The following is a 22833-nucleotide window of genomic DNA, read 5'->3' as shown; positions in this document are numbered from 1 at the left end:
TAAAAACCTCTTTGGACTCCTTATCCCGGGCAGCTACCATATGGGCACTCGCTGCCTCACCACTTACTTTTACGTTGTGAAGGCTGGCTCTAGCCTTGAACTGATGAAACCAGCCATGGCTGGCATTAAAGGATGCACCGTCTGGTTCTTCACCATGTTTCTTCTTCAAGTCTTCATAAAGGCTTTTAGCTTTTCTTGCAGGGGGACTTTTCTGAGGGGGACTCGATGCTGATGCTGATCCTGAATCCACACAGAGAAGTTTCTCCATCTCCATCACTTTTCCCGCTTCTTCAACATTACTGTCGCCATCATCGGCACAGCAGACTTCACCTGTTCCATGATCTTGTCCTTGTTCTTTAGAATCATGCTGATGGTTGAACGATTCATGTTATAAGAATGAGCAACGTCTACCATCTTTTCGCCTCACTCCACCCTCTCAATTTTCACTTTTGTTTCCATCATTATCACCTGGGGCTTCTGAGCAGTACCAGCTACAGCGCTTTTGGACATGCTGGGCTTGAAATAAAGATACTATACTACTGTACTCTATAAAGTACAAAAAAGCACAACCACTTGTAGAGGATGCAGGCACGTGACAATGTACGCCAGACACGTGAACTAACTTACACGACTGGACGTGCAAACACATGTTCGCATCTTTGAAAGTCCGCAACTTGAAGGTTAGTATGTAGGGGACTTACTGTATTATGAGAACAGTTTTGACCTTGAAGACCTCTGTATGCTTACACAGTAGGGATATAGCCATAAACAAGCAATGTCATGCCCTCAAGGAGCAACCTAAAAAAATAGGGAAAAAAACCCCAATTACTAATTACAATTGTGAGAAATGCTATGACAGCATTCAGGTGGGGTACCCAATATAGTGGAGTTAAGGCATCAAGGAAGGCTTCCTTCAGAAGTGATGTGTTGAGACCATTTTCAGTGACCATTTGGTCAGTCCGACTCTTGTAACTTCCTTTCCATTTTGACTGCCATCACTGTATACCAGACCGCATCACTTCCCGTTTGGACTACTATAAAAGAATCTCCTAAGCGGTCTCTCTGCCTTCAACCCTACAACCCATCCTGTATCTGTAGCCAGATTAAATTTCCTAAAAGACTGTTTCCACCAGAGAAACACAGTACCCTACATTGGTAAGGAATACTGACTAAGCAAGTCAGATCAGTCTCAATCCCCAGCCCTTAATTAGTTGCTATGTCTATAGGAAAGTTGTTCAACCTCACAGCTTCAGTTTCCTACTCTGTAAGATGAGGTTTTATGTAGCAGAACCACACTAAATACACTGGCAGAGTCTGGCATACTATCTGGTACACAACTGGCACTCAATATTATTAGTTCATTTCTTCTAACCTGTGTTTCCATTAGCTTTGCCCATAGTATGCACTAGTAAGTTGCCACTACTTATTATACCAAAAAGTCTGGGATGAGATTTTAACCAAAGGTCAGTAAAAAGAAGAAAGTCTATAAAGAATGTTGACTGAATTGACTAGAATCCATATGCTAGAGGTGGGGTTCGATAGCTGGTAAAATAACCAATTCTATAAATGTGATCTGAAAATGTGTTACTGTTGTCAGCAGGAAGAGCCAATCATAAACATGTTTTTTAAAAACCCATAAAACTAGAACACAAAGGGTGACTAAGTACCAGTACAAAGCAAAGGTCCAGGAAAAAAGCTAGAAAGTAGGATTATTAAGTGTAACCATGACTTTCAGATATAATCAGAGAGGCAGAAAATAATCTCTCTAGTCACCAGGAAGGTATACACCATGATACCAGGAATAAGTCATCAAGTTCAAGTCTGGCCTAGATAAAATAAACCTAAATATTTTATACCATTCTATTAACAGTTCTCTAATAACCCAGTTTCTCACCCACTCCATCAAGACTCCATGGGGAGTCATGGATAAGAAGAAAAGTCTTCTGGAGAAATACGTCCTCCAATATAAAGTAGTACGCTACTTGGTAACTAAATCAAGAATTCTCAGCCTGCAAAGTAAAGTACCAGACTTCTGGATATGTGACCTAACAATGTGCTCTACAATTAAGATGGGCTTAAAACAAACTAGTCTTACCCTTGTGATGTTGATCCGTATCATATTCTGGATTAACAGTTGCAAACCATAATTATACCAAACCTCTTCTGTGCATAAAAAATGAGAGAAACATTATGTAGTTCAAATTTTGTAAATCTTAAAAAAAAAAAAAAAAATTATAAAATCCCTTACAAAACCTTCAACTCTCTCATGCAAGTACAAGTTTTCACTCTACTTAATTTCTGTCCTAGGACTGTAAGAAATAATATGGCTCTACTTCAGAGGGAGGTAAGTAGCTGGTTTGTTTAAAAATTGTAATAAAGCCTAAGGAAGTCAAGCACAGGAAGAGGATAAGTGCAAGGGTTTGCACAGGAAACCCAAGGAAGAGCTGAATGGCAGACAAATGTATTCAGAGACCATGAGGCATCAGTTTCCTTTATGAATAGAATATTAGGTGACTTGGGTTAAGTATGATCCTAAAGTTTCTCCATAAAAGGAGCATTGCTTCTGTGGATTTAAACTATTACTTGAAAACAAATTTCACATATAAATCAATAAAATCAACATTTATTGAGTACCCAGCTCTGTGTTCAGGCACCAGGGAATCAAGAACAAATCCGTATCATTGAGGAATGCATTTAGTGGGAAAACAGACAAAAAAGGGAACTTTCTTGGTAAAAAAGTAAAAAAAAAGATTACTTGGAATAGTTTAACATTCCTTTTAAAAACAAAGCAGTCTGACCTATAAGTTTCCCAAACTATTAAATATAACTCTTTTTTTTGCCTTTCAAAATGTTTCCCCATTTATTCAGTTTTTCTGGAGGAAAAAATTACCAAGTAAAGGGGACATACAGTTTCCCTGAAGTTGTAATCATTTTTGTAAGATAGGCATACTGTAGCTCCTCGGGGCTGTATTTGCAGTGTGATTTCTGGACCACCAACATCAGAAGCATATAAAAGACACAGAATTCTAGTGACCCCCACCAGTCTTAACTGAATTCAGAATCTCTGGGTGTGGGACTCGGAATCTGCATTAACTAGCAAGCCAATTATGTGCACTTCTCATATTTTAAGGAGAAATCTTAAGAAATTTTAAGTTAAAAAACTTATCTTTTAAATATAAAAAATTGGGGGCTGGGCTTCCCTGGTGGCGCAGTGGTTGAGAATCTGCCTGCTAATGCAGGGGACACGGGTTCGCGCCCTGGTCTGGGAGGATCCCACATGCCGCGGAGCAACTGGGCCCGTGAGCCACAATTGCAGAGCCTGCGCGTCTGGAGCCTGTGCTCCGCAGCAAGAGAGGCCACGATAGTGAGAGGCCCACGCACCGCGATGAAGAGTGGCCCCCGCTTGCCGCAACTAGAGAAAGCCCTAGCACAGAAACGAAGACCCAACATAGCAATCAATCAATCAATAAAAAAATAATAAATCTTTAAAAAAAAATAAAAATAAAAATTGGGGGCTTCCCTGGTGGCACAGTGGTTGGGAGTCTGCCTGCTAATGCAGGGAACACGGGTTCGAGCCCTGGTCTGGGAGGATCCCACATGCCGCAGAGCAACTAGGCCCGTGAGCCGCAACTACTGAGCCTGCGCGTCTGGAGCCTGTGCTCCGCAACAAGAGAGGCCGCGATGGTGAGAGGCCCGCGCACCGCGATGAAGAGTGGCCCCCGCTTGCCACAACTGGAGAAAGCCCTCGCACAGAGGCGAAGACCCAACACAGCCAAAAATAAATAAATAAATAAATAAATAAAATATTAAAAAAATATATATATAAAATTGAAATTTACAAGATGCTATCTATATTAGCATATAAACCAAAAAGCATTTTGGTGTTAAAACATATCTATTAATTTATACTTCATCAGAATGAAAACTTACTTTGTGATGATTTCCTGTAACTTTAGATACGATACTTAGGGCCTCCTCTGATGAAGGTTTTCCAAAATTAAAAACTTTGTAGAACTGAAATTCAGGGCTAGTTTCACTAACATCAGATATAGTCCTATTCCTCATTAAACTTCTGTCACCGTTATGATTTAATGAAATCCCACTTTCCTAAAATCCCTTATGCATTCTTGAAACTCAAATGAATCAACAGTTGCTTTCTCAACACACCATTGTCCAAGGCAGGTTTATCTTTAGTAATGGTTTGCTGGATTCAGCTGTCAGCTAAAGTATACAAATAAGTATTAAAACCAACCAACCAACCAACTTGGTGGGCGGGGAGGGGGGTGGCTCACAACTAAATGGGCCAGAAAGGTTCAACTTTTATTTCCTTACTGCTCAGTATGAAGACAAAATTACCAATGTCCATATTAAGTATTCTGCAATCTACAACACAAGTTTGTGGCTATAGCCACACCTCCACAGCGGCAATTTAAACTTAAATTACATAAAATTAAAAATTGACTTACTTAGTCATAAGAGCCACATTTCCAGGGCTCAATAGTAATGTGTGGTTAGTGGCCACCATATTGGACAGCACAACTATGGGGTATTTCCATCACTGCAGAAGGTTCTAGTGGACAGTGCTCATCTAGAGCACTAGCAAGCACACAAAGAAGTGTTTGAGAGGCCAATCTATCAAACCTTATGAAGACATCTTTTATTTAGGGTTGGCTAGCCATCAAGGAATATACTAGGAGCTTAGGTACAAGACTCAACAAGAGCCTGTGCCCTCAAGAAGCTCCGAATAGTTAATTTAAACAAGCAACAACAACAACCTGAGAAGTGCTATGATTCAACCCGCTATGGGACCAAGAAAAAGCAACACTAACTTTTTTATAGGCGAGTCTGGCTTAAAGGATGGCAGATCACAGAAGGCAAGATGATATTTGAGTTTTAACAGTCTTTACTGGAAGGGTAAGGATTATCAAGGGTAGCATTCCAGGAGGAACCACCCTACAAAGAGGTCTGATAATCTCACTGTGATTTGCGTAAACAGCAATCAATTCAGTGTGACTTGAGAAGTAATGTTTTTGTGTATATGCGGAAAACTGTGGCAAAGGAAAAAGCTGTTAAGGTGAGATCAGTCCATTGAAGAACCTCGCATATCACATTTGCATCGATGGAATTCATCCTGTCAGTAGTTAGGGAGCCAATAAAGGAGTTGGATCAGCTATTTTCATGCTCTATCTTTATGTTGGGACAACTGTCCTGGACACACAAAAGTTGTATCAGCAGATACCGGAGATGGAGACACTAGTTCAGAGGCTACTAGCATTATGGCAACTGAGCTCAGTTACTGATGAGAACAGCACTGGAGATGGACTGAAAGGTATTCAAAGGATATAAAAGAGAGATGTTGCTAAACCTCACGTCCAATTCTCAGGAAAGCAGTAGTCAAAATCATCTGGACTGAGAAGAGGGTCAGGAGTAGAATCCCAGCTGAGGGAAAAGGAAAAAATGAAAATTAAGGTGAAGATTCAAGAATATCCATAAGGGAGGAATAAACGCATTGCTGGGCAACCGTGAGGCCTATGCTCAAGTTGGGTAGCCTGTGTGGTTTCATGACTTACCGGGCTACCAAAAACAGGAGAGAAAAAAGCCAATGGTATGTCTGGGACTAAATGAGCAAGTAAAACAAATAGAAAATGGGCTGAAAGCATGAGGGAGAGTTGTTAAAATGACTGACCCTGGGGATGCAAGGGTGGGGACTAAAATTTTAAGATTAAGATTTAAATCTAAGATACTGTATTTTGGTGGTGTAGCAAGGGCCTCAAATGGGTAAAGTTTAAAACTCAGGAGATCATGCCTTTAATCTATCTCCCTTAATCTCCAGGAAAAATGCGACAAAAATATCTTAAGAAGTAATAACACGCAGTCTCGCTGCATAAAATCAGCCCCAGGTGTTGCCTGGAGTCCATTTCCCCCCTCCACCCCTATTATAATTACTTTGCGACACAAACTCAAGTCTGTGGGTAGAGAAACTGGGCTCGTCCTCATAATCTTACACCTGCTCAGTCCCCTGCAGGACAACGCCCAGGAATCAGGTTAAGCCTGGGCAAAAGAATCCCGCCCATAATCGAGAAGGAGCGACTCGACATGGAGGCGATGACGAGATCGCGGGGGAGGGAGGGATTTTTCTAGGCCCAGGGCGGTCCTTAGGAGACAGGAGGCAGCCGAGAACTCCCATAAAGGTATTGCGGCACTCCCCTCCCACTGCCGAGCAGGGTGCGGCCTTCTCTCCGCCCCCTCCTCTGCAGCTCCTTCTGGATTGCAGCTCGCGCCGATTTTTGGAGAACGTGCGCCTCCCACCCACAAACCAGCAGAAGGACCCCCGCTCCTTCCTCCACCCCCACGGGTCCGGGAGCACGTCTGGCTAGTCTCGTCCTTCAGGCGGCGGGCGCCCAGGGCGGAGCCGCAGTCGCCGCCACCCAGAAGCCTCGGTCCGGCAGCCCGCCCCCGCCTCCAGCGCGCGCTTCCTGCCACGTTGCGCAGGGGCGCGGGGCCAGACACTGCGGCGCTGGGCCTTGGGGAGGACCGTACCAACGACCGCCTCCCTGCCGACCCGCGCAGTGGTTTCGCTCATTTGGGACCCGAGCCAATAACAAGGGGCCGTTGCCGGGGCTTCAGCAGCCAATCAGATGCCGAAGCCAAGCAGGCGGCGGGTAAACCGACTCCCCCAAAGGAAGGGGAGGGTGGCAGGACGTCCGCACGGAGCCACTTTCACTGACCCTCTCCTCCCCCCCGCGGGAGGCCGACCGCGCCCGCCAGTCCAGCTCTCTCCGCACCCCACCTACCTACCCCCCAGGGAGCAATGCGAGAGTCTCTAGGCGGCTGCGCACTACCGAGGCTGTAACTGACAGGCGCTTTGCTCCAACCAAAACACGCCATTTGTGTTTTCACACACGGCGGGAGGAGCGGCAACCAATCAGTGACAGAAGAGCCGGAAGCGCCCCTCCCTCTGAGGGAGCAATGGCTCCGTCCGGATTCGAGCCTTTTCCGCTCCCTTCTCCCTCCCCCTCCGGTTGCCGTAGGGCGGGCCGCACTCTCGCCTGCCTCTAACCACCTCTTTCCCTTGCAGCGTAACAAACGCTATGCTCCCGACTTCCCGCGGGGGAAGGCGACCCCCAGCTACCGGCCAGACGACCTCAGCCACCCACCCACCCCAAACCGCCAGGCCACCCCCTCCCACCAGCGTCCCGCTCCCCTACCTAGCCGAGGCTCTCTGAGGAGCGGGAGCTCTAGAGCACAGCCTCTTCTCTAGGCGGCCCCGGCGGCTTCCGCTGATTGGCGGCGAGTTGGCCAATGAGTGCCGGGCGGTGGGCGGAGGGGCCAATGGCGCTGCGGGAGGGGGCGTGTCCCGGGTGCCCCTGGCGCCGGCGCTGGGAATCCCCGTGCGGTCAGTGGCGTTTCCGCTCGGGCAGCGGGCTGAGTGAGCTGCTGCCGCTGCCGCCGCCGCCGCCGCCGCCGCCGCCGCCGCCGCCGGGGGAGGGGCGGCCGCCGCCCGCCTGCGCTCAGAGACTCACGCAGCCCCAGTCCCGCCAGTCCGCCAACACTGTAGTGCCGGCCCCCCTTCCTTCCCTGGCCCTTCCCCCTCCCCGCCTTTGGCTCGCTCCGCCTTTCTGCCCCCCACCCCCACCTCACGGGCACGGGCCATTCCCGGCCAGGAAACGCCGTGGCGCCGCGTTGGGCCTAACTCGAGTCCTGCTGCCTCCCGGGAGTGCCGTGCGCCGCAGCCCGGGCCCAGGCCTGGGACAAGGTAAGGGTCCGACAGAAAAGCGAGACCTTCCTTCACGACCGGGCCCCGGGGGAGGGAAGGGTCACCTCCTCCGTCTCCCCGCGCTCGCTCTCGGGACGTGGGCCTGGCCCTCCCCAGGCTCTCAGCAGGAGGATGCTGCCCCTTCTCTTCCCGCTCGCCACCCCCCACACACCGTTGCACCCCTCTTGCCCAGGCAGAGAGGCCCCGTCGGTAATCTCGTCGACCCCGCAACCCTTTTCACGTCTTTCCTGGGTCAGGACGCCTCCCCTCCCCCCACGCCTCTTCACCCCTTTTCCTGGGAACTGCCTACTCCACGTTTACCTTTTACTTGAGGATAGGCCTCTCGCTGCCCTCCCCTCAAAATATACAGGCACACTTTCTCCCCCTCCCCAAACCTCACCCCCACCCCCGTTCGCGCGGCCTTGTGACAACTCTGATCCCTCTGGGGGCCTCGATCTCCATCCCCCCCCCCCCCCCCAGAATGTTCCTGGACGCCTTCCCTCTCGTCCTGGGTCCCCATCGCAGATGATTGCTTCGTTTCCCACACTAAAGACGTTACCTTCGCCACCCCCAGCTCGCATTCTTGGGCTCTCGGTGGCGTTTGCCCCAGTATCTCTGAGATGGCCCTACTGAATTTGTAGGGTTTTGGCTTGGAGTTGAGCCAGATTGTGTCGTTTTGCCTGCCTTGGGCGTGGAGAGCGATCATTTGCGAACGTCTTTAAAGGCAGAAAAATGTAGCCTTTATGAATTCCCTTTCCGTCTGTGCGGAAGCCGGGGATGCGAAGTGAATGGTGGTGAGGAAGAGCCCTGGTTTTAAGTAGGTGAATCGCGTGAGAGGGAAAGTTTAACTGTCGGGAAAGCCCCTTCTCTGCTAATTTATTCTACAGAGCTCCTTTGCTTGTCTCACTTCTTAGGAATAACTGGTCTTTCCCGTGTATACTGGTGCTGGAGCCAGCTCTGCTGGTCTGGGTCAGGGGTGCGTGTATGACCTGCATTTTCTGCTTTCTCATGTTACTCGTGCACTGTGTTCACCACTAACTCATTTCTTGCCCAGACCTCTGGGTTCCATTGGGCTTTGTCTGTACTTAGTTCATTTTTCCAGTTTTCCCCGTTCTCGTAGTACTGGAAAAATCCCTAGGTCCTCTGCTGATTTCCCTTAGCACTTGATTAAACGAGTTGTATTTAAGTAACAGATATGTGACCAAGGTCATATTAACATTTTTTTGTTGGGCAGATGTTACATAGCTATACTTTGATTAGGGAGGATTCAGCTGAGTTGAGTGTTTGAGCTTTTTAGGAGAATGTGTACCCCCTATTTGGGAAAATTTCTTGGTGATTAGTTTTTTGGGGTTTTTTTTGGTGATTAGTTTTATATCGTTAATGTTTTTACATCACTTTGAGAGAAAAATTATAAATGGTAATTTTAGGTGTATGGAATCTGAGGTAGTATTAAAGCAGAGAATATTCACATTATCAGAGGTTTCTGGGCCTCTTGGAGGACAGAGGTAATTTTTTTATTGGTTTCTACCAGTTTTCTCAGGAGGATCATTAGTTTTCTTTTGTAGCCAAAAATTCTGGCCCATTATGGGATTAGAATCTTTAAGGTTTACTCAGTATGTCATTATATATAGAAAAATAAATTATGTCCTTTGGTAGGACATAACACAAGCCTCTGTCTTTAGCTGCAGATTTAAATTTGACTGTAAAGAGAGTGTTTGGCAAATTGGCCTTTTAAAGTCTAAAGCTTAATCTTCATTCCTAAATTGCTGGCTTATTAAATATATATTTGGAATTTGGTAAATGTTGATTTTCCTAATAAAAGGCCTTAGTTCAAACTAAAAGGGTGACCTTAGGATTGTTTCTTTCTAAAGGCATAATTCCAGCCCTCCTGGCATGGAACACTGGTCCTCCCCCCACCCCACCCCACCCCACCCCCCAAAAAAAAGAGTGTGTAAGGAGTGGGGGTGGGGTAAGGAGAAGGTTGTTCCTTTGGGTTGGATCACCGGGGTGAGTATACAAGGCAGCAGCAGCTGCTGGCTCTGGAGCTCTGGTTGCTACGTGAGAAGCTTGAGTAGTGCTGGCTGCTGTCTCCAGGGAAGGACAGCAGTGCAGCGTCCATTAATGCTGTTGGCTGCAGGGAGCTGCACTTAGGCGATGGCTGCTTCAGGACTAAGAAGAAACCTTGCTTTCCTGGGAATTTTCACTGCTGAGCTGATTTGCATTTTATTGGTGGGGACATGAGAACTAGCAATTCATAACCTTCTACCCATTTATGGATATCACCATCTGGAAACTGAATCATAGTTAAAGACTTTTCTTTTTTGTTCGGTTTTTGGTTTTTTGGCACATTTTGGTTTTTACCTGGGAATTTTTCTTGGATAGGACTGGAAGTTCCATTTGAGTTTTAATTTTTCAATACATTTACAACCAAAGTAATAAGAATTTAAGGATCTCCCTGAGAACAAGAAGGGGGAAAATATCAGTTCATTTTTCTGCAACTGACAGGTTTTCCTCCATCTCTTTAATCATTAAATCAATTTTAGTACTTTATTTGTATGTCTCCTTACTTCCGGTTAGACCATATTTATCTTATTGAACAGGTGTTTTGCTAAACATTTTACTAAATTCGGAATCTTAAACTCTAAAAAGAACTGTCCTTTTTGGAATTATTTCTATATATAACTATCAGAAGTATTTTCTTTTTTTCTGTATTTGTGATAGACTTCTCCAGATTAGATTTTTTCTTTAGAATTTGACCTATGATATTGATTCATTATAATATTGTTGAATATAGTCATCTAAGATCACAAGGATGTATATGTTTGGCCGTGATCCATCTGAAATATGGGACAGACTAGAAGGAATATTCAGAAATCGAATATCTAGCGTACAGGATACTTGAGAAGACAGCCTCTGAGCCCCTTATGTGGTCTCTCTTCCCCCACAGCTCCCACACTTCAGGGAGATCTCTGATTAAGCAAAAAGTTTGCTGAGTATGGAAGTACTTGAAGAAGAACCACCACCCCAATATACCATCAGTTACATCCAATACTTAACAGATGCCCATGTGTTGTCTTCTTTCCCCCTACGACTCTTGCAGCCCATATATTTTTTTCCCTAAGAATTTTGATATGTTCAGTTTTGTGTAGATGTACCTAGTCATCTATAATGTGTGGTGTGACTGGCATTTGTGGCGGGAACCAAAAAGAATGGAAATGAGTTTTGTCATTCACAAAGGTTGCTTGCATTGTCTCAGTGATGTAAGCAGACTAATGAAACAGAACCTTTAATGGATAATATTTTAGGTGGTTCTAATTCTTATTACTATCACATATAAAAGATGTCTATCAGGCAAATATGGTTTCACTCATACTGGCTGTTTAATGTAGTTTAGATATAAATGTCTTTAAGTTATTATGTAACATGAAAGTTACCTTATAAAGTAATTGCTTTTAACTTGTATTTCCTGTTTGGAACCCCCTTGTGATCTTAATGTAAGATCATTTCCTTAAGAGCATAGAGGGCCTTTTCATAAGATTTATTTAACCAGTATACTTGAAATTTTTAATATCTTTTGATAGTGTTTTGTGTCCAGGAACTTACATACTTTCTGGGCTTATTTTGGCCTTTCTGGAGGAGAGTGGCTACTTCATTTTTTTTTCCTTTGGACAGGAAAATAATATAGTAGAAAATGCAGATGTGCAGACAACCACTTTTACCTTATCCTCTTCATATTCAAATAACTTATGAAACGTTAGGCCACAGTTAAGGACAGTTAATGATTGTTGGATACATCTTATCAGTGAGAAATTGGATCATGAATAAAGTAAAATTTTTTTATAACTTGTGGTTCATCTCTGGTCATGTGTCAGTTTAATTTGAAACTAAAAGGCCTAGCAGTGAATTTTTTTTATAAAAATTGTTTTGGCTGTTGAAAACTAAAACTTATTGATAGGGATGTTTTGTTTAAAACAAACAAAACTTTGACTCCGCAAAATTGTAAGATAATATATATTTAGTAATACAACTGGTAGTTATTTGTAAAGAAAAAAAAATCCTTTCAGAGGCACTCCTTAGAAAATAGGTATAATGTACCTATGATAAACAGGGATTGATACCATTCCTTGCTGCCAAAAATTCCAAAATATGTAGTGAAATGGCATTTTTAACCTTTCCCTTGATGCAATGATTGATATCTCTTGTAAAGATTCAGGGAAGTTCACCAAAGGTTGATAGAATATCATTTCTTTAATATCTCGATACATATTTTGTTTAATTAGTTGCAGTCTTATGAAAAGTATTCTGTTGTATATTCATTCTAAATTGAGTAAAAGATACCCTGTAACTAGGTGGAGGACGGGTGTTGGAAAGCATTACTTTAGAGAATCCTCTTATTTTGACAGAATATATTAAACTCTTAACACTTTATGAAGGGAACTATGAGAGATAATAAAGGAACAATGAAGCAGAATCTCTGTCTACTTTATATGAGCCCTCACTGAGCAAGGAATTTGTAATCCCATCCTGCCTCACTCAGTTTTTCCATCATATGGATTTTGTTTGCTGAATACCTCAGGGAGAGATGTAAGGGTCACATTAAGTATCTTTGATATAAAGACAGGGATAAGGAATTTTCTGCTTATTGGAATAATGTCTTAGTATTTTTAAAACACTAGGATTATTGGCCAGTTTTGCTTGATGTATACAACTGTTGATTTGATCTGGCTGATTTCTCTTCTGTGCTCTTTTGTCTTTCCTTGAAGTATGAGAATTATCAGAGTTTTGATGGCAAATTGAAGGAGTAAGAATCATTTCCTTAGCCATGTTAGTCATGTTATACACCTAGAGCTGAGGGTACTCCTTGGCCTATGTTATGAATCACAGACAAAACAGTGGATGTAGGACTTTATACAGAATTTGTTTCTGTCTGGGGAATCAAGTTTTTGATGTGCTACCTAATTGAGAGAAAATGCAGAATTCCTTGCTGCGCTGTTTGAAAAATAGGTGGAAGCATGGGAGGGGCCTGAGACCTCTGCAGCAGGATTTGGTCTGAGTAGAAAAGGAAGATATTTGTTTGAAATTGCCAGCTGCTTATATCAGACTGACTCGCTTATTATGCCTCTAGTTGGCCTGTCAATATGGCCAAACAGCTAGATAAGTGCAGGGCAGGACAAAGGGCTCTTTGCACAGCAGGGAGGCAGTGTTGATGGGGGAGGGGCAGGAGGTAGGAAAGGCAGGAGGAGGAGGTTCTTTTCCCTGGGAGATTATTCAATTTGGCATACAATTAAAGAAATCATTTGTAGTTCCTACTCGAGCATTGAATTTGTGCCAACCATATAATGTTAACCCCAAATTTAGTGTGTCCCTGAATATCTGGTAGGAACGCCTCCCCTCCTCCAAGGAAAATAAAAAATTAAAGCTTTGTATAGATTAAAAGAATAAATCCCATGTTCGCCACCCTCCTAAATACAAATCACCCCTCCCCCTCAGTAGACCAATTCTGGAGCATCTGAAAGCTGAATTCTCATTAAAAAAATGGAAAAGAATATTCTATCTGAATAAAACTTTTATATTTCAATACATACATTGTCCTTACTTGGGTTGGGATTAGACCAGAGTAAGTAGAATAGTTTGTTTCCCTTTGTGAAATAGTTGCATATTGTTAGCTCCAATTTTATATCGGTATTATGGAGAGCATCCTTCAGCATTCAAGTGTTGGGTTGCCATCATGTAAAATGCTAACTAAAGAAAGGTCACTTACTGTTTCAGTCTCATCCCTACTTCCTGGAGAACCTGATATTCTCTGGAGTTTACCCAGCCCCCCTTTTAAGTTAGGCACAACCTTGTTTGATACATACGTGCTCAACTCCCACTTGCAAGTGGGATGGTTGCATCTAGTTTATTAGAATTAATACGAATCACAGAGTTGGAAGCGATGTGTCATTATCTATCCCTTTAAGCAAAATCATAATGAAATATTTCAAAGTTTGTGGAGGTTTTCATTAAAATGTTAAAAGGATCAATGTCCTGAACTGTATTTGTAGTTACTTTTATTTATTTATTTAAATAATTTTATTTATTTATTTTTGGCTGCATTGGGTCTTCGTTGCTGCGCGCAGGCTTTCTCTAGTTGTGGCGAGCGGGGGCAACTCTTCGTTGCAGTGCGTGGGCTTCTCTTGTTGTGGAGCACAGGCTCTAGGTGCACGGGTTTCAGTAGTTGTGGCACACGGGCTCAGTAGTTGTGGTGCACAGGCTTAGTTGCTCTGCGGCTTGTGATCTTCCCAAACCAGGGCTCGAACCCATGTCCCTTGCATTGGCAGGTGGATGCTTAACCACTGAGCCACCAGGGAAGCCCTGTAGTTAGTTTTAAAATAAATGTTGAACAATACATGTGTGCCACTTCTTTTTAAAAACCCAAAATATTAAAGAATTGCGTTCACAAATTAGATGGCAGTTATTTTGATTGCAAAAGGATTCCTGCTTTATAAAAGGTGTATGCTGTGGTTCCTTTAAATGCTTAATATATTTGAGAATTTGATTTTTAGACATAATTGGTTTGAACTCAGTTTTCCAAGAGTACATCTGTTGCTTGAATTGAGATACCACCTGTATTGCAATGTTAATAAACTAGCTTTAAAGTTTTCCCTTCTATCCATACTGGAGGAGATGATAAAGGAAACTGGAGTGCTAATTTTTACTTATGGGTTCAGAGCTTGTGGCTGTTAGCAAAGAAGAGATGTTTTAACTTAATAGAATAGCTAAAAAACTGCCTTTAATGCACATTGTAATAGTAAACAAACTTGACCAAGTTTTGTGTCTTTTTCCTCAGTAAAAGAAATATGTGTTACGTACTTAACATTATATTTTTATGTGCAGTGGTCTTGGCAGTAAAGATATATTTTGGCCTGAAAAGGGAAATTTGAGTGACTAATTATCACTGCCATTAGTTAGAAGTTTTTTTCATTAACATGAAGTTTAGTGGGCTGTATTTTGTATTACTGTGGAAATTAAGGGTAGTCATTTCTTCTCTTTAAAATTCATTCACACGGATTATTTCTATACATTTGTGGGAGTAAAATAGAAGCCATCTAGTTCAAACCCTGGCCTCCATTCCAGACAGTTTTCTTTACGTGTCCTAAGACCCACATTGCTAGCACTAGGGTAAACATCCTTTGCGCATATGCTTGTGCATGTACACACACTCGGGCGCACACACACCACTTCCCAAATAATTAGAAATCTCTTCATCGTGGTTCCTAGTACTCCTATTACCCTAAAAAGTTCCTGGCAAGAGTGGGGAGGGCGCACATTTTGATCCCAAAGGTTTTGATAACTGCTTTGGCTCCCCAAACAGCTAATCTCATTTTCAGTATGACGTAGTCAGCAGTAGGCTAGAATGAAGGTGAAACGCAGCACTACCTACCTCATCTTGCCTGTGCAGCTGCTCCACGTTATTTCCTGCTATTATCATCCCGCAGTGCCTCTCCCCAGCAAGAAGGAAAATAGGACAAAGGGGGAAAATTGGATGGGCTATTAGGATTTTTATTATGATTCGATTGTTTATATATACTTAAATACAAAGCTAATTTGTCCTATTCTTAAAAGTCAGTAGTGAAAGAGGTTTTATAACTTCAGTATCTTGCATTCTCTTTCTTGATAAGCCATTTCAGTTCTTAGCCTTACAGGAAAAAAATTGTTTTTAAGCATACTTATTTTTCATTGGTTGGTCACACAATCATTATTACCACCAGATGCCACCGCATTATTAGCTTGAAAAAAGAGAGAATCTCTTCTGTAGATAATATTTGCAATTTGAATTGGGGATTACTAATTAGTGTAACTCAGATTTATGACAAAAGTAAGGTTAAAAATTAAACCTTGATGAATATTTACCCCTTTACCTTAGTGGAGGTGAAATTGTTTGAACATAGATTTTTCATTCTTCAGACTTCTTTCTTCAAGCTGCATAATTTATGTTCTTCAAGCCTTGTTTTTCCCACACCACCTCCCCAAACAAGAAATTTTATTTTTATCATTTTTCTTATTTTCTGATGCTGAAATTTTCTCCTCCGCACTCATGAAATGTGAAGACTCAAATAAAATCCAGTAATCTAATAAGGCGTGTGCACTGCTGGATATAGTAAGAGGATTATTTCATAATTCTTAGAAGTTATGATCTGGTTAGGATGTTCCAGTATAGTGTTAGCATATTTAATAATGTTGACTTGTTAATTTTAATGTATATCCAGATGGATCTCATTGTTTTACATTTGCACCCATTGTTTGTCATTTTGTTTAAGGTTGTTTCTTTTCTTTTTTTGTCCCCCTGTCTCCATGGTTTTTTATTCCTGTCCTGTTATGATCTTTGGCCTGTGTTGAAAAATTCTGTTTCCTTCCACCAACCTCTGTGCATGCCACAACACATACAGTTTGTACTCTCTCACAGCTCTACGAAGGAGGATGATCTGCAGTTAACAATCAACTGTTTGGGCATTCTTGGCATCCAAGGAAGGTTTTATTTATGAGGAATGACCTGGAAGGACCTGTTGGCAATTACTCTGCCTTTATGTTACATTTTCCTTTATTAACGTAGGCTGTTGAGCATTGACTTATTTTATAAGCGAAACCAGACAGGAACGGAAGAGCCACAGTCAGATAGTTATTTTAAAAATAAATGTTTAATATGATAACATTTGGGATAGAGTGTAAAGGGCACTTTTTTAAAAAAACTGTATTTTAGTTCTAAAGACAAAAGAGTTTAATCTCTTAAAGTAAAACAAGGAGAAAGACTTTTGAGGGACTGTGATTGATTGCATGCCAAACGTAGCATTAGATTGTTGTATGAATACATAAATTTTTATTTTCTTAATTTCTGTGGTGCAGACTGCTGCTATAGCCATGCAAGTTAAGTGTCTTTATGCCCACAGCCTGGAAAATATATGGTGAAATGACTTTAAGAAAACAAAAATAACGAAGAACAGGTTTGAGGAAATTGTAGAAGCAAGTCCAAATTTTTGAAGTCCGTTTTTAATTATTTGCGTTCTTACTAGACAAATGTAGTTTTACTTATGGCAATTAGAACTTTAATGTCATAGCTTAGTAATAGAAAAGAATAAAGGTAGGTTGACAGGGTATCAATCCACATTTTCGGATGAGGCTAAATTGTACCAAATTGTTGCATACTTTCATATTTAGGCTACTTTTATTGAAAAGGTTTACCCAATACTTTAAAACCTATGAAATGGCATAAAATATTCACAGTTTAACAGGTACTCATCTCTTGGTGACATGTTACATAAGCAATACTAAAACCAGATATTTGCTAAAAATTAAAAAATTTGGAAATTATATTAACATGTATGGAGCTCTGCAGTTACTGTAGCCATACCACTTTAGAACAAGTAGGCAATAATAATGCCAACCCCAAGGCCCTTTGGAGCCTGGGCTGGCCGACCTTTTTGCTTACACTTCCTTTACCCCTAGGCTGTTAAGATTTGAAGTATTGCTAGGAATAAGGTATCTGTTCATAAATTGAGTAGGAGTCTGACTAAGTCATGTGTGGAGGCCCATGAGAAGACGTGTATTTTTAGAAAAGCAAGGCTCTGGGTAAGTGTAACTTTCCTCTCATAGTTTATCATGCACAGTTGGTATGAAAAGGAATGGCTGGAGGTTTGCAGCATACACTGAGCAACAAGAAGAGAAGTAGGCATATCCCACTTTATGATATAACTGTGCCAGGCAAGAAAGATGAAAAGTAATTTTTGTGTGTGTAGAATACCTTAGCTTTTCTGAACTCTATTACATTAGGAATATGTTTCTATGGAAAATAGTTACCCAAAGGATTGAGTTGAATATCTTCTGTGAAAATGATTTTTAAATTTAATCTTTTATGGATAGAGTGACCATACGTCTTGGTTTCCCTGGCAGAGTCCTGGTTTATGTCTACCAGGTAGTCAGTAATAGCACCTCTTTCACTTTCAGAAATGTCCCAATTTGGGCCGTAAATTACATGCTCACCCTAATTATAGAGGGTCGTGGAACTTTTCATCACTCCATAGCAATGCAGTTTTCTTTTATAGAGCTCTTCTGATTGTCCTCTCGGCTAGGGTTTTTCTGTTGGCCTCTCTGAACCCCCATTTCCACGTGGACAGTTTAGAATGCCTTTTTCTTTTCCTTTTAGTTCGTGGTGAGGGAGGGGATAGATACAGATTTAATTTTTTGTTATGAAAAATTTCCAAATACAACAAAATAGAGGGAATGTAGAAAAATGGACTCCCTTTGGATTTTACTGAAACCATTCCATTTGGTCAAGATAAGGTCCATACATTGCACTTGGTTGATTAGTTTGTGCCTTCTAATTTATAGGTTCTCTCTTCTCTTTTTCTCATGTAATACACTAATGAAATTTATCATTGTGTTGAGTTCTTACTCTTGGATTTTGGAAAGTGTGTCTCTATGGTGTCATTTAACATATTCTCCTATTAGATGCCCCCCCCATATTTTATGTAAATTAGTGATTAGATCCATTTCAAGTATATTTTATAAAAGTACTGGATACTTCCCTTAAGACTTACATAATGTCTGCTTGTCTTTGTGATGTTAGGCAGCTGTTGAAGGCCCCAGAGTGTTTCTGTTTTTGTAGTTTCTATTGAGATTTACCATATTAGAAATTAAAACTGAGAATATTTTTAAAATATTTATTAACTAATTTTAGAATAGCAATAACAAATCCTGCTGACATGAGTAACATGACTGTTATGAAAAATAATTTTCCAGTTTTTTTTAATGGCATTGTTTAATATTTTTGTAAGTCTCTTTAGTGATAGAAGGTAACTGCTTTCTCATAGTTACTTCTACGTTTAATTTGTTGTGATAAGTTGTTTTGGTTAAAGACTGAAGAAAATCTGGCCTAACACAGATGTGTAGTTAAAAAGGGAAAGCCTTCACTTATTCCCCGAAAGAATCTCAAGACCTTCAGGAGTTCTCAGACCACACTTTGAGAAGAACAGGCTTAGATCCTTATTTCCTTTATGGTTGTGGGATGGTGATATTCTATCACTACTTCATTTATTTTCTATAATACTCCCCCTCATTAATTATATGGTACCCTAAGATACAGTTTGAATACAAAAAGCAAGATCAGTACTTGGTGGGTTTTTTTACCCTCTTACTAATTTTCAAAATAATGGGTTGGTAACTTAGCAACGTCTAAAGGTGAGCAATAAAGTGTTATTATTATTGTGTACTTAAGGTTTTAAACCTGTTTGATATGTTTCAGTCCCTTGGAGTTATTAGTTTTGACATTCAAATTGTCCCACATTTGGCTGTTGGCTTCTAAGTCCTTTTTACTTATTTTCAGTCGTTTCTTGGCTTGTTTCGATTGATTCCTTGCTTTCTGGTATGACAAGATGTTCAAGGATCATTCTGTATATTTCCCGCCCCAAACCTGGAATTACTCATTTCTGCAAAACTCTGATTTCTTTTAGTGGGAAATGGTAGTTAGAGACCATGGTCTGGGTGTTAGGAGTGTTTGGTGCTCTTGGGTTGGACCTTGTTTCTAGACCTTTTCAGTGAACAGAACTAAAAAATGGTTTCTCTCCTTTCCTCTTTTTCTCTTTCCTTTTTTTTTTTTAAATATCAGTTGTTGGTATTTGATAACTTCTATTTTGAATTTAGTGCTTCATGATATTTTCATAAGCCTAATCTTTTCCCCATGCCCCAAATCCCAGTTTCCACTAATAACCAATGTAATCACTTTGCTTTGTCCCACGATACACACACAACAGTTTTAGAATGGCAGAACAGTATGATTACTGGAAAGTGAGTTTGTTTTGTTTGTTTGTCTTTGCCCTCAGGGTATATCCCTCCAAGGATATGCAGTCAAATTACAGTGGTTTAAAATCACTTGGGATAGTTCTTCTTTATGTGGTTATGCCACCAACTTGATAGACAGTGGGGTTAATTTGTTTTATTTCACTTTCAGACTTTTCAGGGATTACTTTTTGTTTTATAATTATATAAAATATGGTTACTAAGTGAAATTTACAAATCTGCGTATAGTCAGAGGTCTAACTTCTAGGTTTCTTCCATTCTGTTATCTTCCTGTTCCTATATGTAAGACTTACGAATACAGATTCATATGAATACTATTTAAAGTGATATTTTGTCGTGGTACTTTTATTGTAACACAAAAGCATATAAGTTAGTTTATTTACTAAAACTTACCTGCTTCTAGATTTTTCAGTAACTGATAACTTTTAGGCCATGGAAAAGGACGTAGACTTTTCTGTTCTTCTAGGGTCCAGAATTTCTTGACTTAATATAAACAGTTCAAGATAAGAAACTTCCTTTATCTAGTAAAAATTCTCTCTTGAGTTGTTAGATCATTTTCCATTTGTCCCTGATGATTTCAGATACTTGACCTTGACTACCATTTGGGACACTGGTAGTACTTGTAGTACAAAGGTCATCAATTAACGTTTTTTGAATGATTCACCCTTAGACTTGAAATTTAGATATTATCTTAGAAAGGATGTCATCTAATTTTTAGCTTTGTCATTTAAAAGTCAAATTATTTGATTTTATAAGTTTTAAATTAAAAATCAAATTGTTGAAAGTCTTAAACCTGTTAAATATTATATGTCTTATCCTTTCTAATTATAATACCTAAAAGAAGTTACAACGTCATTTCAGCAATCTTATGTCACATTCTAATATATTTATTTTGTATGCTAAAAAATATTAAATCAAGATATGCCAAATGGTTAAGGGATAGTGGTTAAAGGTGTGAGGGTTCTGAAATTGGATAGACCTTGGTTCAGCTTCTAGTTTGTGGGTTTCCTTGCTCTGGCCTTGGACAAGTTTCTCAGCTGGGTGAGTGTAAGTCTTTGGCTACATAGGGATAGTGCCTTTCTCATGAAGTTGTTATGGGCATTACATGAGCTGATGCATACAAAGTGATTGAGGACACAGTGGCTTTTAGAAAATAAGCATCCTCTAGATGTTAGCTTTTATTTTGGAGGTCGTTATTGTTATGAATATTTGATCAATTCTCTAAACTCTGTCTGCATCTTAGGATAAGTAACGTTTACATGCTGTAAATATAGCATCTGATTTTCACAACTCCACTTGGCTATATGAAAAGAACCAACTGTTAACAAAGGAATAATTGGTGTCTAGCTAAAATTTGAGGCTTCTTACTTTACAAAGGTACCAGTGCTTGCTATATAAATATAACTACATTAAAAATCTTACTAGAGAAGGGAGTTTTTGGTGGTTTTTTTGGGGGGGTTTTGGTTTTGGTTTTTGGCTACATTGGGTCTTCGTTGCTGTGCACGGGCTTTCTCTAGTTGTGGCGAGCGAGGGCTACTCTTTGTTGCAGTGCGCGGCTTCTCATTGTGGTGGCTTCTCTTGTTGCGGAGCACGGGCTCTAGGTGCATGGGCTTCAGTAGTTGCAGCATGCCGGCTCAGTAGTTGAGGCATGCGGGCCCTAGAGCGTTCGGGCTCAGTAGTTGTGGCGCATGGGCTTAGTTGCTCCGCAGCATGTGGGATCTTCCCGGACCAGGGATCGAGAGCCCTTGTCCCCTGCATTGGCAGGCGGATTCTCAACCACTGTGCCACCAGGGAAGTCCAGAGAAGGGAGCTTTAAGGAAACAAAGCTTCTTTTCAGGATCCAAGGTCCTTTTGAGACATCATTAGAAGCGGCTCTAGGGCACCGTGTATACTGACCAGAGTGAAAGGAATTTTTTAACTCTGGAATTTTAAGATATATCAGCCTTTTAAGTGACTTCAGGTAAAGCTATGTAAGTCCAGGTTGCTCATCAGGTCAGGTGTTTTTGTTTTTGTTTTGTTTTGTTTTTAAGCTTTATTGAGGTATAATTGACAAGCAAAATTGTGGTATATTTATAGCATACAACATGATTGTTTGATATACACATATGTTGTGAAAGGATTCCAGCAATTAAGTTAATTAACATTCATCCATCACATGTTTACCTTTTTGTGTGTGTGAGGGAACCTATAAATTCTAATCTCTCAGCAAGTTTCAGTTTTCCAATATGTGTTATACATTAGATCCTCAGAACTTAGACACCCTTTTCACTGAAAGTTTATACCCTTTTACTACCCTCTTCCCATTTCTCTTACACTCCAACTCTTGGCAACCACCATTCTACAGTCTGTTTCTATGAGTTTTTGCTTTGTTTGTTTTTTACCAATTCCTGTATAAGTGGTGATACCATGCAATATATGCCTGTCTCTGTCTGACTTCACTTAGCATAACACCCCCCAGATTCATCATGTTGTCACAAATGGCAGGATTCCCTTCTTTTTTATGAATAATGTTCTATTGTAGGTAGGTAAACAGCTAGATAGATAGGTAGATATCACATTTTCTTAATCCATTCATCCTTCAACAGACACTTAGGTTGTTTACATAACTTGGCTATTGTAAATAATGCTGTAGTGAACATGGGAGTACAGATAGCTCTTCAAGATAGTGATTTTGTTTTCTTTGGATATATACCCAGAAGTGAGATTGCTAGATCAAATGGTAGTTCTACTTTTAATTTCTTGAAGACCTCCAGACTGTTTCCCATAGTGGCTGCACCAATTTACATTCCCACCAACAGTGCACAAGGGTTCCCTTTCTTCCACATCTTCATCAGTATTTGTTATCTCTTGTCTTTTTGATAATAGTCATCCTAACAGGTGTGAAGTGATGTCTTATTGTGGTTTTGATTTGCATTTCCCTGATGATTGGTAGTGTTGAGGACCTTTTCAAGGATCTGTTGGGCATTTTTATGTCTTCTTTGGGAAAATATCTATTCACGTCCTTTGCCCATTTTTTAATTGGGTTTTTTTGTTGTTTTTTTTTCCTTTTTTGGTTCTTGAGTTGTATGTGTTCCTTAAATGTTTTTGAAGTTAACCCCTTATCACCTCTGTGGTTTGCAAATAGTTTCTCCCATTCCATATTACGTTTTCGTTTCGTTGATGGTTTCTTTTGCTCTGCAGAAACTTTTAGTTTGTTGTAGTCTCACTTGTTTATTTTTGCTTTTGTTGTCCTGGCGTTTGGTGTC

The 22833-nt window shown here is 40.9% G+C and overlaps 1 protein-coding gene and 1 long non-coding RNA gene across 6 annotated transcripts in view; one reads left to right on the top strand and one right to left on the bottom strand.

The window, feature by feature from the left end:
• Positions 1–54: 54 nt before the first annotated feature.
• On the bottom strand, positions 55–8564 carry LOC309606846. 2 transcript variants are annotated; one of them, XR_014232068.1, is made up of 4 exons: positions 8316–8564; positions 3931–5439; positions 2096–2163; positions 55–798 (listed from the first exon to the last, which is right to left on the bottom strand). It is a non-coding gene; the product is annotated as an uncharacterized lncRNA (long non-coding RNA). The 2 variants fall into 2 exon arrangements; XR_014232069.1 differs by lacking the exon at positions 8316–8564 and adding an exon at positions 7209–7294 and having other exon boundaries at positions 55–2163.
• SETD5 (SET domain containing 5) overlaps positions 7492–22833 on the top strand; it is a 117681-nt gene continuing 102339 nt past the window's right edge. The window contains exon 1 of one of the 4 annotated variants that reach the window (XM_082344314.1): positions 7492–7756. The gene's annotated coding sequence lies outside the window, so the exon portion shown is untranslated. The remainder of the gene's footprint in view (positions 7757–22833) is intronic. The other 3 variants (XM_082344318.1, XM_082344320.1, XM_082344321.1) reach the window with 3 other exon arrangements.

This window comes from Balaenoptera borealis, assembly GCF_965194805.1.
Source record: "Balaenoptera borealis genome assembly, chromosome: 12".
NCBI classification, from domain to species: domain Eukaryota; kingdom Metazoa; phylum Chordata; class Mammalia; order Artiodactyla; family Balaenopteridae; genus Balaenoptera; species Balaenoptera borealis.
The sequence above is the reverse complement of the archived record's forward strand: the minus strand, read 5'-3'. Positions and strand labels throughout refer to the sequence as shown.